Below are 16,774 nucleotides of genomic sequence, written 5' to 3'. Positions count from 1 at the left end.
GGCCAGGGAGGAGCTGGCAGTGGAACTGGAACGGCTGCGCAGCTTTGATCATAAAACGTACATGACGAGGGCGCATGCGGAAGGCGATAAGGCGGGGTCTATGTTGGCGTGGCTTGCCAACCCAGTCAGGAGGGGTATGCCGATCATGATGATCCAGGAGACAGGGGAGGAGCCCTGCCATACCCAAACCGGAATACTGAACAAGTTTCGGGCGTATTATGAGGGTCTATACGAGAGTGGAGAAACAGGGGGGATGGATGAGCTGGGCGATTTCTTGAACGGTTTACAACTGCCGAGGGTGAAAGACTCAGAGGCAGAGGAGCTGGGTCGGCCCATTACTATCGGGGAGATAGGGAGTGCAGTAAAACAAATGGCCAGAAATAAGACCCCGGGTCTCGACGGCCTCCCGATCGAGTTTTATGGTAAATATCTGGAGTACCTTGCTCCCCAGCTGCAAGCAGTCTACAACGAGGCACAATCGAGAGGTCGGCTCCCGGGCTCCATGTGTGAAGCCATCATGATCCCGCTCTTAAAACCGGGCAGAGAGGGAGCGGCTTTATCCTCCTACCGTCCGTTGTCCATGCTGACGACGGACTACAAGATCCTGAGTAAAATCCTTGCCAACAGGCTGCTAGTGCACATGACTAACCTTGTTCATAAGGACCAGTGCGGCTTTATCCCGACACGCAACACCACCCACAATATCCGAAGGCTTACGAGATTGATGGGGTCAGACTGGCCGGGCGCCGTCTCTCCATTTGTTCTCTCTATTGACATAGAGAAGGCCTTCGACAGTCTTGAATGGGGATACTTGTATGAGGTGATGCGGCGTTTCGGGCTGGGAGACGGATATATAAACTGGACCAAGGTCCTGTACACTGACGCGGTAGCTAGAGTCCGGGTGGGCACTCTGATCTCGAGGCAATACCCCGTCCGGCGAGGCACTAGGCAGGGGTGCTCTCTATCTCCTCTCTTGTTTGCCCTGGCGATGGAACCCTTCGCTGTGGAGGCCAGGTCGGGCCGCCACTACGCCGGATTACCGTATAGGGACAGGCCACATCTTATCTCATTATACGCAGATGATCTGCTGATGTTCTTGGCAAACGCGGGCTCAGAGCTTTTGGGGGCGAGACGGCTGCTGGAGCGGTTGGGCCGGTTATCGGGCCTGAGGGTCAACTGGCCTAAGTCCTGCTTATTCCCCCTGCGATTAGGAGAACCGTGCCCACTCACGGCGCAGGAACTCCGGTGGGAACCGCACTGTTTGCATTATCTGGGAGTCTTTGTCTACCACACTCCGGCGGATCTGCTGGAGGGTAACATCACCCGTTGTATTAACGCTCTGCGAGGGAGCATGGATTTCTGGTCTACGCTGTCGCTATCCCTGGCTGGTCGGATCTCCCTGCTTAAGATGGTGGCCCTGCCCAGGCTGTTGTATTATTTTAGGACACTCCCGGTGTGGATCCCGAGCTCTGTTTTTCGGCGCCTGAGGTCTCTGGTCATAGCGTTCTTATGGGGCACGGGGAGGAGGCGTATAGCGCTGGACACTCTACTACGCCCCAAGGATGAGGGAGGATTGGCAGTGCCTGATTTTGAAGGGTATTATCTGGCGGCGCAGCTGCAGGCCTTCACTCAGGAGGTCGCGAGAGTGTATAGAGGCCCTGAGGAAACGAGAGCAGAGGGTACCCCGCGACACGTGCTGGCGTACATCACATTGCACCAGAAGCTCATGGTTGGGGACCTGACGGTTGAGGAGCAGACGTTCTGACTCTGCTGGAACCGGGCACGCAAACGAGCGGGGGTCCGCCTTATGTACGCTCCTGAAATCCCGTTGGGGATGGTTACGGCCCTCCCTCACGGAGTAGACTGGTCGCGCTTGCTGGGATGGGAGGAGGCGGGGATCCACATGCTGGGCGACTTATACGAGGATGGGGTACTGCTGCCGTTTCAGGAGTTGCAGGAGCGGTTCGACCTACCGCGGGGCGACTACTTGTTGCACGCGGCGGTCACGGGTGCCATGCAGGCTCACTGGGGGGAAGGCTTGCAGGAACCGGGCGTCTCTATGGCATGCCAATACACGATGATGGCAGCAGGGACCTTTAAGGCCGTCACCTGCTTGTACTCCAGGATGCTGCGGGAGACCCTACAGCCTCTAGCGGCTCTGAAGGCCAAGTGGGAGTTGGACCTCCAACTGGAGATCCCTGATACGACCTGGGGCCAGTTGCTGCGGCGAGCACGGAAAAGCTCGAGAAACGCCAGGTTTCAGTTAATTCACTTTTACGTCATTCACAGGGCATACCTCACGCCGGGGAAAATACGACACTATTTTGGGGTGGAACAAGCTGCTTGCCCCAGGTGCAATACAGTTGGTGCGGACTTGGGTCACATGTTATGGGATTGCCCCTCCCTGGGGGACTACTGGCAGGAGATTGGGAGGGCCCTCAACAGTGCAACAGATAGGGACATTCAGTACAAGAAAGCAGTGGGGGTCCTCCATTGGTTTCCACACACGCCTAGAAATAAGACTACCAGCAAATTTATAGACTTAGGGCTAATTCTGGCTAAGCGGGAGATAACGAGAAATTGGAAATCAAGAACAGGGCCCACATATAAAAGATGGTATGGGGAATGCCTGCGGTGGGCGGCATGTGAGAGCACCTTGAGGTACCAGGTGGCCTGGAGAACGAATGATGAGAAGGCTATGGAGAGGGCGACTGCGTGGGAAATGATGGTACAGGCGCTCCGAGAAACAGCCGACGAGGAGCGAGAGGACGTGGAGGAGCTGGGTACTGCTAACCCTGTCACCTTACCGGGGGACACACCTTAGCGAATGTATGTACTTCCTACGCCACAACAGACGTTCTTCCGACAGTGATTTAGCACAGCGAGACCACGGGGGGGGGGCAGGTTGTTGGAATTGGCGGGCTGTTGGGGATCGAAAATTTTGGGGTGGGGGAGGGGCGAAAATCACAAAAGCAACCCATCATTACTTTGGTACTAATGGCGTCAGGCAATGTAAGGTATCACAAGAACTATTAGCGGACGGAGGCCGAGCTGCGCCTAAGGAGGGGGCGGGCCTCCCAGAACGGGGAACAATGGAAAATGTCATCTCTTGTTTTATGTTGACTTATAATTTTAATTCTAATGTCTGTACAATTATATTGGTGATGCAATAAAAATGATGTTAAAAAAAAAAAAAAATGGTGGGGTTAAGGGGGAGGTTAAAATCTCCAGCGATTATTAAGGTCTTGGATTCTGGGATTGATTTGATTTGTGTCCCTAGGTCCTCCCAGAATTCTGGGTCAGCATCGGTGGGGGGCATATATATGTTTGCTATGTATAGTGTGGAGTTTTGTCTTTAATTTAATTAAATTAAATTAATTAATTAAAATCTTGATTGTGTTGTTTTGGGGTGATCCGTCAAGAGGGAGTTGAGAACCAAGGGGTGCTTAAAAGCATGTTTTCCCCATGTTCATTCCCATATGACCTTTAGACACGGCTACAGTTCAAACTGCTTAACGGAATTACATCAAATTTGGCAGGAAGGTAGATGTTGGTTAAGGGATGTGCCTTATTATTATTTGGTGTCACTTCATTCAGTAATTTTGAATTTATTTCAAGAAATTTCCAGTTGCATATGTAAGGACGCGGTGGATCCGGGACCCCTCACTATCTCGTGTTGAGATCTGATTGGCTGCCAACACTTCAAGCCAGAAAGTGTTAGGATCTATCTGGGAGATACAAAAGCCCCCACTAATAGTAGTGGGAGACTTCAATGTCACCTTCGAGCCCCTAACTAAGGAGGACATATGTGGACCAGGGAGGAGGATGAGCTGTGGCATGTTCCCCCTCTCGACTTAACTCCTATCAAACATTAACACTACAGCTTTACGCTCTAACTCTCGAGTACGGACTGAAGGCTATAAACGGCTGTACCAAGTCCGATAAAATGGGTGCCAACACTTTCAACAGAACCCTCAATATAAGCCGAATTGACTACTTTCTGATAGATCTGAGACTGTGGCCTATGGTGGACGACATGGTTGTGGGGTCCACCGCAGGTAGCAACCACAATCCTTTAGAGCTCTCCCTGGAATTGCCTTGGGACAGGTATTTGAACCTAACCCACCCCATTGTTATTACTCGGGAGGCATGCCCATCCAGCGATAGTAGCCGGTTTAATTGGGCCAGAGTATACCTAGATGCAGAGAAACTCAAAGTAATTACATTTAATGTCCTAGGCAGCATCGCCAAGATACCTAGTTTTGAACAGGGGAAGCTGGGTGAGGTTATGACTTGTCATAGCTACCTTTTAAGTCTGTTGGCCACCCTCTTCAGAAAACCATCACACTCCCAGGACACTAATAGAAAGACCAGATAACAGTTTGCCTAGTTTAACCAGAAATGCAGGCGCCTTAGATGCCAATTTGCTTTTTCCATTAGGGCAAACAATGTGGCAGAGTTGAGAGAAGTAAGAAGTACTTATTAGGCAAGGCAACCCAAGTTTGAGCATAGGAGGAGAACCATTGGTTGTTAAACAGGGAGGCCTGTAATAGGAAAGTCTCTTAGCAATTCTGGCTTTTTGTTATTAGGGGGATCGCCAACAGGCCCTCGCCACTGACCAACAACATTTCCACTGCAGCCTGGAAAGATAATTTTTCCACACTACAATCTGAGCCTCATAACCATGATATTATAGCTTGTACCCCTGATTACGCTCACTCATGCATTACTGATTTCTTCACAGGAGCTTAAATCAGGCCCAGCATTAAATCCATCACGAGGGCCAAAGCCGCTGGACCTGATGGCATTCCCAGTGATGTTTTTCTTAATGACGTTGAGAACTGGACTACCTACATCTTAGCATTTGCTAATGGCATCGCAGCAGGTGCCCCTATTCCACCTTCCTGAAAGGGAGCTGAGGTAATTCCAGTCTATAAGAAGGGTGACTGATTGTCACCTTCTAACGCCAGGCCTATCAGTTTAATAAACTGTATTCAAAAGGTGTTTGCTCGCGCACTCCTTATAAAAATGCAGGCCTGGATCAGTGACCTTAGCAACTTGTCCCCCTTCCAAGCTCGGTTCAGGGAAAATACTAGCACTATTGACCAGGTATTCCGCTTCCTCTTCTTGATATGGAAGACGGTAGTCATAGGCTACGGAAGCCTTTATGTGGCTTTTATTGATCTTAGGTCTGCCTTTGACCTGGTCCCAAGACAAAAGCTCAGGTATGTTATAAAAGAGATGGGACTCCCTCCTGATGTCTTATCATTAGTTATTTGTCTCCATGAGACTAATTGCGCAAGAGTTCGCTAGGGAAGTCAAGGTCAGCTAACAGACCTGATCCAAGTTAACAAAGGAATCCAACAGGGCTGTGTACTCGTCCCTACACTTGTCTCACTTTTTGTTACCGGCGTCGTCCAGTATCTCTCCGATATTCCCACGGAAGCTCCCACATTGGCGGGTACTAAAGTGCTCACACTTTAGTTCGCCGAAGACACACTGCTAGTGTTCAAACCCCTGAGTGGGCTTCAGTTGCTCCTGGCTTGATTTGAGGTCTTCTGTACTGTGGGTGGTTTGGAGATTAACACTTCAAAAACTCAACTTTTAATGTTGAACCCCCACAAAACATTTAATGGCAAGCTTACACTGGGTGGGAAACCCCTGAAGAGAGTGAACACGTTTGAGTATCTGGGGATCACCCTCTCCGACAATCAGTTATGTACGCTGCATATAATGAAGGGGACACTCCAACACAGGCAGATTACCTAGCCCAGATCAAGGAGCAGAGAACCTCCTCCAGCAGACCTATAGCAGCTCTGCTTCAAATTTATGACTTCAAGGCAGTGGGCTCAGCACTTTATGGTGCTGAACTGTGGGGGTTTGAAAACCTGGATGGCCTCTTGACTACGGAGAACAAATTCCTGAGAGCTTTAGTTTCACTTCCACAGAGCATCCCCTTCACCCTCTCAGGTTGGAAATGGGCAGAACCTCCATTGTCGTATAGTTCCTAGGACCCCCTAAGACCTGCGTGTTTTGCATGACCTAAACTGAGGGTTTGGTGTGCAGACAGAGTCTGGGCACCCCAAAGGATGAGTCAGCCATTAGACCTGCTTGCTCTGCAGTGCCACTATCACCCCTTTGTACTATACAGTATGGTAGGTAATTTCTGGCAACCACTGAACATGACAATCCCTATCCCTCAGGTATTGTGGAAACAATATGGTATCTTTCATTTAGTCACTCATGCTTGCTTTTCTCAGAATACATGGAATGACGAATGGAATGGTTTCAATTAGTATTTATTGGTCAAGCGTCAGTCTAGTATGAAACGTTAGCTGCGACAATCAAAAGACAGGAGCAGACAAATGTAATCGCTTGTACTAATATCGTGAAAAATTGATACATTTCTACCATTGCGAATAAGATGAATAAAAGCATATTACATAAAACAATATCATTGGCATACTCCTTCAATGCATATCCTATCTAACCATGCCCAGCCTAGAGGTGTAGGTGAAGCATGTATGTGTAAGTGCTAGGAGATGTCCTAATGAAACCTAATGAAGCCAAAAATTTCCAGTGGAATTGCTAACCCCTCACTTGATTGTTCTGAATGAAGGACCCCATCTCTGTGTCGAGGATGGCACCCCGCATGGGATGTCAGAACTCTGTCTGTCAAAGGAATTAAGATATGGTACCAAGAACCTGATGTCTGAGAGACAGAAGTCAGCTACTGGGTAAAAGGTCACCTTTGTAAGACCGTTATGTGGATGGGATGCAATGTATGTAATCGGTATATATTTGATGGACCTAACCTAAGGGACATGACACCCACTCCTCATAAAAAGGTCAACAAGGTCAGCTAGGTACTGATAGTAAACGCATCAAAAAGGGATAAAAAAATCCTTCACAGTAAAATCATATTTTAAAAAGCGTTTAAAAACGGTCCGAAAAAGGTAAAGTCTATAGTGAAAGTATTCTTTCATACAAAGCGTTCAAAAAGGTCCATTTATATTTGGATATATTTGTCATTTGTTTTCTGAGCACCTTGAAAGCCACAACGTTCAGATAGAGCGGAAAAGAATAAAAACAAAGTCTGTTTGACCTTCAGTTTGGTACATGTTTTAAAAAATTACCAAACGGTTCTCAACACAGGAAAGGCCAGATTGTTTAAGAATCTTGCTCTGAAGACTCAACATCATTGTACAATGCATCCGCAGGAGGCAGTCCCTCCAATATCTCTAGTATGATATCAGTGAGCAGAGGTGGTCATCGCTATTTCCCACGGCAGCCGTTGAGGAAGAAGTAGATGCCTGTGTGCCTGAGGCTGATTTTTGCACATCCATTGTAGAGCCGTTCTCCGGCCCAGCAGGAGCTGAGGCGTCCCTTGGAGGCTCTAGGAATGCCATCATCAACATAGGAATACGCTGTGGACAACTGTGCACATGGGCCTGTAAAGGTGCAAGGAGCATGTCCAAGTCTGACAGAGGTCTAACACGCGTCTGAATCTGCAAAAGAGGGAGTGGAATACTGTTAGAATGCAATCAAGCCAGGCTGGTCTGAGAGACAGAAACAGATGCTCACTCAGCTCTTGAAGCCAAGGTAACCCCATTAAAAACGCCAATCGCTCACGACAACGTCGCTCCAGCAGTGCTCTCTCCAAGTTTTGAGTGATTCTGACATCCATTGCGAAGCAATAGAAGTAAAATAAGGATGCCTGCTTCGAAAGCAGGACCAAAGGAAGCCCTCCAAAAATGGTTCCAAGTAAAAGTGTATAAATGATGGAATCACTCCGAAAATGGTTTGAAAGGTTTTTAACAGACCTGAGCCAATGCTCCCAAATAAGTGTACGATACCACTCGTATCAGACATGTTAAAGATATGATGGATCATTTCATTGAAATGGAGCGGGAAGTTCGTACGGACCAACGCCTGTATCTCTGCCGAAGACCTTGCCATATGGAGATCAAAAGTCTCTCGGGCTAAAGTTAAGGCTACATTATGCTGAAACAGCATGGCTTTCAGTCTGCTCAGAGAATCAAACCCTATGTTGGATACAATCAGTGAAGGCCACAGTGGTGCCTCCCTAACTGTGCGCACTGGGGGAAACAGTACTTGCTTACAACAAACAACCCTGGAGTTGACAGTCACTAGATAAGCAATGCCGGGCTTCATTCCACAGCAGCCTTGGTCATTCAACATCAAGTAACTCACATTTGAAAGTAACTCAAAGACCGGATGAATTACAACAGCTGGGGAACACTTAAGGTAGCAGGCTAAGTTCACTATTGATGCATTGCATGCTCCTTGCAGTAATATTTCCTTGCACACTAAAGACCCACTCAAGGCCTTTTCGCAGTTTGAACTACTCAGAAAAACTTCCTTGTTTTTGTTCCTGCACCTATATGTGTACAATAACTCCCACGTTTCTCGAATGTACCCTTCGCCCAATGCTTCATATCTACCTACTGGCTAATATTTTAGGCACTACTGGAATTAGAATGTGTGATTGGCTGTGTAATATAGCCATGGATTAACCATTCTGTAGACTGCTACAGTATAAGGAAACTTCTCTAGTTTTTCAATGAGCAGCATGGTGTACTTCGCATCTCTACATGCCATGGTCAATTGTCTGTCGGACAGGTTGTAAGCCGAAAACAGATTTGTGTCTTCAAAGTATTGCAATGGTACATGGCCAGAACGCAATGATTGAAGCGTTGAGCTTAGAAGCATAATAGCGCGTAGCTGTGATTGTTCATGTTGTAAGATAGACAAATCTTGTTCCATTATGTCGATAGCTGAAGAATAAATATGAGACAAAAGTGTGGTCATGCCATTGTCTACCACAGATAAGGCCTTTTCTTTGTTAATTCTTTCTATTTCATGATGTATCTCAGCAGCTTCCTGTTGGGAGATTTTCCACAGTTCATTGTAGATGGTATACACAAAGCGGATCCATGTTGTATGACAAAAGAGTCAAGTGTTGTTTTAGCTGTAAAAGTATCTAGGTCTTTAGCCAATCTAGGCACAACATCCGATACTATAGGAAGTCCCTTCCCCTGGGTCTTTTATGTGTACATAGCATGGTTCGGACCTATGGATACTGAACTCTTTGGTTGTACCCCTGAATCTTGAATGACACCTATTCATGTCTACTGGCCAAACCAACCAACCCTTCCAATCGGGAAGTGATTAATTGCATGTACTTGTACCATGTTTCACTTGTAAATGAATTAATTACAATACCCTTGATCGGGGCGTGTGAGGGGATGCTCAGTGTTTTTAGGTCTTTGATTTTTGCAAACCCATAACAGGTAGTTTGTTGTACTGTTCTGTTCAGGAAAATCATTTGTAATGTTATCTGGCAAGCTCTAAATAATGCCTCAGTTCCCTGAACCTGCCACTCTCCTGTCCCCCAGATGGATTTTGTATCTTTCCAGTAGTCCACACCCTGTGTAGGCACTTGGGAGATAAAAGGTGCTGAGTATATCAGCTTAGTATTTGTCAGCATAATCTTCTTTGTCAATGCTTTAGCCTGTGCAAGGTTATAGTAGAATGATTCTGGGTCTAATGTGTTGAACCCTGTAAAATACGTGAACTTCTGTGTGAATGTGGCAGAACTACCCTTTGGTGGTTTGGGCACTATTCCCATTCATGGTAGACATTAGCAGGGCATGGTACACTTGCTCTACAAAACATGGTATCATAATCAGTTGTATCTTCATACAATTCCCTGTAAGAAAATGCAGCAGATTATTCTAAATCTGTGAGCTTAGTATTTACAGTCTCCAAGTCCCAATCATCTGAAAGTGTACTTGGGGTAATGAAATCATTTAAAGAGACTTTAAACAAATGTGGGATTTTCAAATGCTCAGTGGGGTCATATACATCATATGATACTTTATCCCAAACAATACCATCTGGTATCGGAATTTCTGTAATGTTCACCAGGATATGTCTCTTTTTTCATGATGTCATGACGTATGTGGTTTCAGGACCAAGTTCACCTATTGTACTGCAGAGCACTCTGGGAGATAATTTCCGTTCAGAAGCAGAAAAAACACAGTCACTGTGCCAATCTAAATTAACAGAAATACTACTCCTATTGTGAACCAAATAGGCAACCAAGGTGGCACTAAGTAAGTCTTTTTGAGCAGAAGATAGAATTAGCGAGAAAAAACATTCTTTGAAGTGGGTGGCGTTTAATCAGGTTCACTTGGATCTAAAGAGAAATCATCGAAGTTGATGAAGTAGTCAGACACAGTTCGATCTATCTTTGGTAGCTCAGCAGATTTTGTAGAACTGGCAGATGTGTCGTTTGAAGGCACATTAATGAAGACATCATTGTTGGGCCTAATTGCAACTTAGGTTATTGTTTCTTCTTGATGCTTAATAATTTCAACTGGTGTGATCTCTACCCCATTATACGTTGCTCCATCACTCTGTGTTGCGGAGTCTTGAAAGGTTATTAGTTTTTCCATCTGAACATCCTGTATAATAGCAAGAGGAGATCTGCGGCTACTTAGGACCCCACGTGGCCTACTGTTGAGAATCAGCACATGATGTCGTTTGATCAGATCAAAGAAGACAAATATTATTTCCTTTTTTGCCGGCAAGAGGCGGAAGAAGTACTGTTCTTGTACACACTACCGCTAGGACAGGTACAGCTGTTCTGTAAAATGGCCCAAACTCTCTTCTGTCCATGATCTTTTCTTTGACCAGGTCCCCAATCTGCAGGATCCAGACAGGTCTTGCCAGAACTGGTTTCACTTCTCCAGTGGCGGTGCGCTTGACCTGCACATTGCTTTGTAGTGCTCGGAATTCATTGAGTTCCTGTAAAGCAGCCAAACGGTCATTCAGTTCAAATGGTTTTGCATCTGCCACTGCGCTGGCACAATCGAGATCAGGTACCCACATTCTTATTCCAAACAGGATTTCATAAGGGGTATAGCCTCCCAAGGACTTTCTTGGCATGTTGTTAAGTGCCTGGACAAATCCTGGGCACACGTATAATATTAACAGTTAATACAAATTTGGTAAATATGATACAGTCGACACAGGTGTTTTTTTTCCTAAGGGATGTTTATGTGGAGATGTTCATAAGGAAAACAAACACCAGCCGACACGTGTTTAGTCAACAGGTAGAAAACCTGTGACTCTTCAGGGCTGGGAACAACATGATATAAAAAGGTGTGTCTATAAATAAAACAAATGCAACAACAGTAACAAAAAAAAAGAAAACCCACAACATAGTAGACTTGAGTGGGGTGACATGGCAACACCTTTCTTAACAGTGGAAACCCTATGGAGACCTTAAATACAAAGCGGAGAAAACAACACAACGGCATGGGGGTTGAGTGAAATCACAAGGGAAAAAATAAAATAAGAACATGTAAGGTTGGAGAGATTATGAATTTGCTTGGAAAGTCTACAATGAGTAGTAATTCTCAAGGAATAATGTGAAAGAACACAAGATAAAAGGGCTATTCACTTGGATAGCCTAAAATCAGTAGTTCTTCTCAAGGAATATGAGCACCCATTAGACATCAAACGTACACATCACGTCAAAAGGTCTCAAACTAACATATTAGCCCGTCTTGGAGTGCAATTGTGAGAGCTCGGGTGTAGCGAAAGTGAAACATACAAAATATAAACAAATTGCAAAAACAGCTCACAGGGAACACAACATGTTGTTAAGTTGTAGTGAAGATAACTGTCTGCGGAAGCATGAAAACACACGACAAAAGAACTTATGCCCTGTGAAACTAACCGCATTGACCCATATGGTTATGTTCGCACTGACAAAGGTTAGAGTGAAAGATAGAGTAGTCGGGCAGTTGACTGCAAGAAACAAATAAGTAACGGAAGGTCGGAGCATGCTAAAGTGAAAAAGGTGGAACTAAAATAAAATAGAGTCCGCGTAGAGGCAGCCTACCTTAAAGCGTGTAGTGCGGGTATCTAAGAGTAAAAAGAGGAGAAGGTGGAGAAGAAAAGAAAGACAACTCATGATCAGTAAGTCTGAAAGGAGACTAACACTCACATATAGTCGTATAGAGACCCTCCCTATAAAATGAAAAGGTGAACTTACTAAAGGACCGGTGATACTTCCAACCCGGATCGCGGGTGTCTAGACAGCAGAAATGCGGTTGTCTGAAATTTGGTGGGATAAAACGGGCGGGTACGTCCGTATGGGATGGAACCTGTAATGAAAAACACAAAATGCGGGGTGTGGGTGGGGCGAGGTCACATGAAAGGGGCTCATGTATTAAAAACCTGTTTCTAAGTCTAGGCGAACATACCTGGAGATGCAGGGACCACGTCGTTGCTCGTCTCTCGCCGATGGAGTGTGTCGGAGGACGAGCCGCGACCGGAAGTTGTTTAAAAGGCGAGAGTCCCGAAAAAAACTAGACCGCTAACTGGACTAGCAGAGTGGTGTGCCCCGGTAGTGTATAATAGGGAAAGTGAGGTGAAACGAACAGTGAGGGTCAAAAGGGATCGGTGAAAGAAATGAAGGAAAATAGATAAAGGAAAGGTTATCTAGTATTGCTGTGTAGTTATTGGGTTATTAATATCATTGAATTCTGCCTTTTTCACCACAGATGATTCTGTAAGGGCTCATCATAAAGCGTCACATAGCGTTACATAAGTAGGTCGTGTCCGAGGACAAAATTTTTGCGAGGCATAAATTAGAAATGTTGCCAGTATTTAACAGAATACATGGTCATAAGAGGGTAATATTTACAGAGGACAAATTAAGTATGTGTGCCATAGAAAGTTGTAGATCGGGCCACGAGAGCATGTACTGTAAGGAAAAAATACACTAAAGTAATGGAGCATGCATAATGTAACAGGAGCTGATGCAACAGCACCTGATTGAAAGGTAACATTAGTGAAACTACAGCGTGATTAACAATAATATGTCATAAAGCGTAATTAATAACGACTATTAGAGCAAATGCAGGTAACATAGCATAATTAACTAGAAAATTTACCGTACTTATTAGCGAGTGGAAGAATACGAACAAGCCTCGTGTATTGATATACAATATCGAATAAATACATGTATGTTCTTCATGCCATCAGATAACCAGATGGCGTGAAGTGGGAAGGGGTGGAAAAGCATACAGGGGGATACCCAGGGGGACACAAAGAGGGTTAATATCAAGGGTTGCAGTAATATATGTCCATGAGAGAAGGATCTCATGGGGAGGTTCAGAGTTACATGACAGAGGACAGATTCCTAAACACGTGTCGGCTGGCGTTTGTTTTCCTCACGAACATCTCCACATAAAAATCCCTTAAGAAAAAAACCAGGGGTGTCGACTGTATCATATTTACCAAAGTTGTATTAACAGTTAATATTATACGTGTGCCCAGGATTTGTCCATGTTTGTTGTGTGAAGGGCTTTTAGCTCCTCCCTCATTCAGGGGTTTTGGGTCTACCTCTGACCTGGCAGCACCACATGCTTTTGTTCCTCACTGTGTCAATACACAACAAGGTTACCTGCCTGAGCGCCACTCTCCTGCTACCCTAAAACCCTGTGCAGAACCAATGTTGTTAAGTGCCCTCTGGTCCCCATATAGGTGATTGACCCAGGTACCGCCCGCGCCTAATACCCTTTCTGTTAAGGATTGCTTTGGGTCCCAGTTTTTCCTCTCCACCACTGAATTTCCCTTCGGGATGGTGGGCGGGAGTACCGCAAGGCCACACCCATATTTCCATGGCTTTTTTGTAAGCCTTGGAGCTAAATGCAGGACCACAGTAGAAATGTAACGTGCTAATTGTGTATGTCCCGATGAAGACTCTCAAATCACTTATAACAGTTCAAGCGTCAGCTGAGCACTGGGGCCAAACCCATAGGAATCTAGAGCATGAATCCACTACCACCAAGATGTTCTTGTAAGCCCCGTCAGAATTTTTAAGGGGCCGCAGAGGTCCGAATAGACACTTGCAAATGGTCTGTCTGAAATCAGTAATGGTGTTTGTGGTGGCTTGTGAATGGTAGAACCCTTCATCTGCTGGCAAATGTTGCACATAAGGGCATAGTCCTTTGTGTCTTTTGTCAGCCACTACCATCAGTAACACTTCTTCAATAATTAAATTGTTGCAGTGACTTCTGCGTGTGCTGAGCCCAGACCTTCATGTGCAGCTAGTATTAAACCTAATCTGCGATCTTTGTTTGGTATTACTCTATCCCCCACTCCTGGAATTTGAGAATACGGTGTATTATGTGCATCTAACTTGTAGGAGTCCTTGAGTGGAAAGCCTTTTGGCAGGATGGTTAAGCCAATCTTTGAGGCATTGATGACTTCTATTATATCTCTTTCTATACTTGTGTGTGAACGAGTGATTGCAGCAACGGCAGCAGTTTGCACTGTCGCCTTGGTGGTTTTATCAGCCAGTGATATCCCTGCAATGTGTATGCCAACACGCTGATGACTCAAGGTGTGAATAACTTGAGCCTGTGGCAGGCCTGCTTTCAGCTTTGCGACTTGTTCCCAAAACAATTTGTGTTTTATCGAGCCTCCCATGGAGTTTCTAAATCCATTCTGGCCCCAGTAGTGAAGATATTCATTGCAAGATTGCACACAGTAAAATGAATGGCACACAGTCAGTGTGGGGAATTCCAGATCCATAAACTGTAGTGCTAGTATCAGGGCTTTTAGTTCTGCTAGCTGCGCCGTACAAGCTCCTAGAGATTGCGTAGTCGTATTTCTCCGGTGGAATATGCCATCCGGCATCTGACCCTTCACTGTAGCGCATGCAGTGCTATACTGCTGTTTACTTTCTATGGCAGGTTGCGCAGAACCGTCAGTATAAATGATGTATTCATACTGATGTAGAGGCATGATTTCATTTGGGAGAGGGTATTCTTGCTTGTATTGCAGGAATGCTTTTGTTCTAAGTCTTGGATCGTATCTATATTCTACATCTGTTGTAGTGAGAGAATTAGCCCATTGTATCAAACGTGGATGCGATGCCTTTTCATTTGGAATGCTGGCTTTAGTTACCACTTCTAAAGTCGGGGCTACCACGATAATGTGTTTCACCTGTGCTAGTGCTCTTTCTATCATTACAGCAGTCTCACCTTCATTGAAAGTTATATATGTGTACCCTGATAATCTGGGAGCGACCTGTATTACCAGGTTGCGGACGTTTACTCATGTGTGCAAGTGTTTTGGAGCTATCATGTCAGCTTGAACTGAACGTAGAGTGTCAACATTAAGTCATAGAAAGTTTTGACTCTTTCTGCGTAGTCTAGAATGTATGTTCTGCCGAAATTTAGGAATCCTAATATGGATTGTAAACCTTTCAGAGCCTTAGGATGCTGTATTAGTATGCATTTTCTAGAAAATTTGCGGGCAGGCTTTTGCCTTCACTTGACAGCTCATATCCCAAAAATAGGACGCTGAGATGGGCAATTTTTGATTTTTTTTTACTTACATTTGTAGCCCAAATTGGCAAAACTAACAATTCTGTTGTTCACCCTGCACAAGTGATGTGGTAATTTATCGTCCGTCAGAAAAATATCTACATAGGACACTCCCTCTGCTGAAAATAGAGAGGGGCTGTTCTTTTAGCCATGGGGAGACAACAAAACTGACGCTGTGTGCCAAGGGCAGAAAATCCTGTCAAATATCTGCTTTCAGCAGCTATATTTTGGCAGAAGGATCCATTCACGATATCCAGTGTTGTTTTGTATTTTTCTGCACTATGTTATTTATCAATGCAGCACTGTGTGGGTTGTTCACTGATGAGTTGCAAGTTTCAATCACACCTTGGTATTTAAGTTGGTCTAAAATTTCTATGACCTGTTTTTTCGCTTCATTTTTAATAGGGTACTGTGTCTATGGAGTTGTAGTAGTTTTTAATGGTATTTCGTGGTGTTTGGACTCCACGTCCCACCCTCCATGGTTGCTGTATGGTGCTGGAGCCAACACTTGCTCCTACTGCTGTGCGTATGAGTGTTTTAAGGAAACAGGAACAAGGTCAGAAAAAGCAGGCAAAATGACACTTTCCCCCTTTGGGCAATCCATTATAAATACAGGTGGGCAATCTTTTTCTGCTAACAGGATGTCGGATCCAAATGTCAAATTTTCCCAAAAATGACCTTTAATTTTTCTTGAGATGGAGATGGAGATTTATTTTGTGTAGACGATGTGAGATACTCTTGTATTGGGTGTTTCCACTGTTATGTTTTCATTCAATACTACTGTCACCAGAAATTCCTTCAGGTTCTGGCGAGCTATTGTTACTTCTGCCGCGCTGTCTATCATCGTCAGAGCCTATTTCCCGTTCAGAAGCTGAGTCCTCAGTAACCTAGGCATTTCTAATTTTTAAGCCAGCTACTTGCTTTTTTTTTAACTGAGTCTTTGTTTTAGGTTTCCCTTCCTGTTTGATAATGAAATCAGAAGTGCGATGCGTCTCCCTTTTTCCCTTTGGTCGATCTACAATTTTTTGTTCTGACCGTCCTTGCCTCTACAAGCTTTTTAATGAACTCTGAAAGGAACAAAAGGAACATGTATCAGTATCCTGATACCTGTAAGGTTTATTAATATTATCACGATTCCTAAGGTTGTACCTCTTTTCAGAGGACTTCTGTTAAGGAGACCCGCCCCTTGATTGTGAACTGATTCTATTATTATTATTTCTAGGTTGACTATTATCCAATTTCTTTTTAGAAGAAGTGGGTGCTTGCTTTGAGTTCTCTTTTTCAGAACTACTCACCATTAGTGTGTTTCCCGAGTTTGGCCCCCAAACTATCACTGCCTA

Source organism: Lissotriton vulgaris, chromosome 2_1 (assembly GCF_964263255.1).
Source record: "Lissotriton vulgaris chromosome 2_1, aLisVul1.2, whole genome shotgun sequence".
Lineage (NCBI taxonomy): Eukaryota > Metazoa > Chordata > Amphibia > Caudata > Salamandridae > Lissotriton > Lissotriton vulgaris.
Note: the sequence above shows the minus strand (reverse complement) of the source record.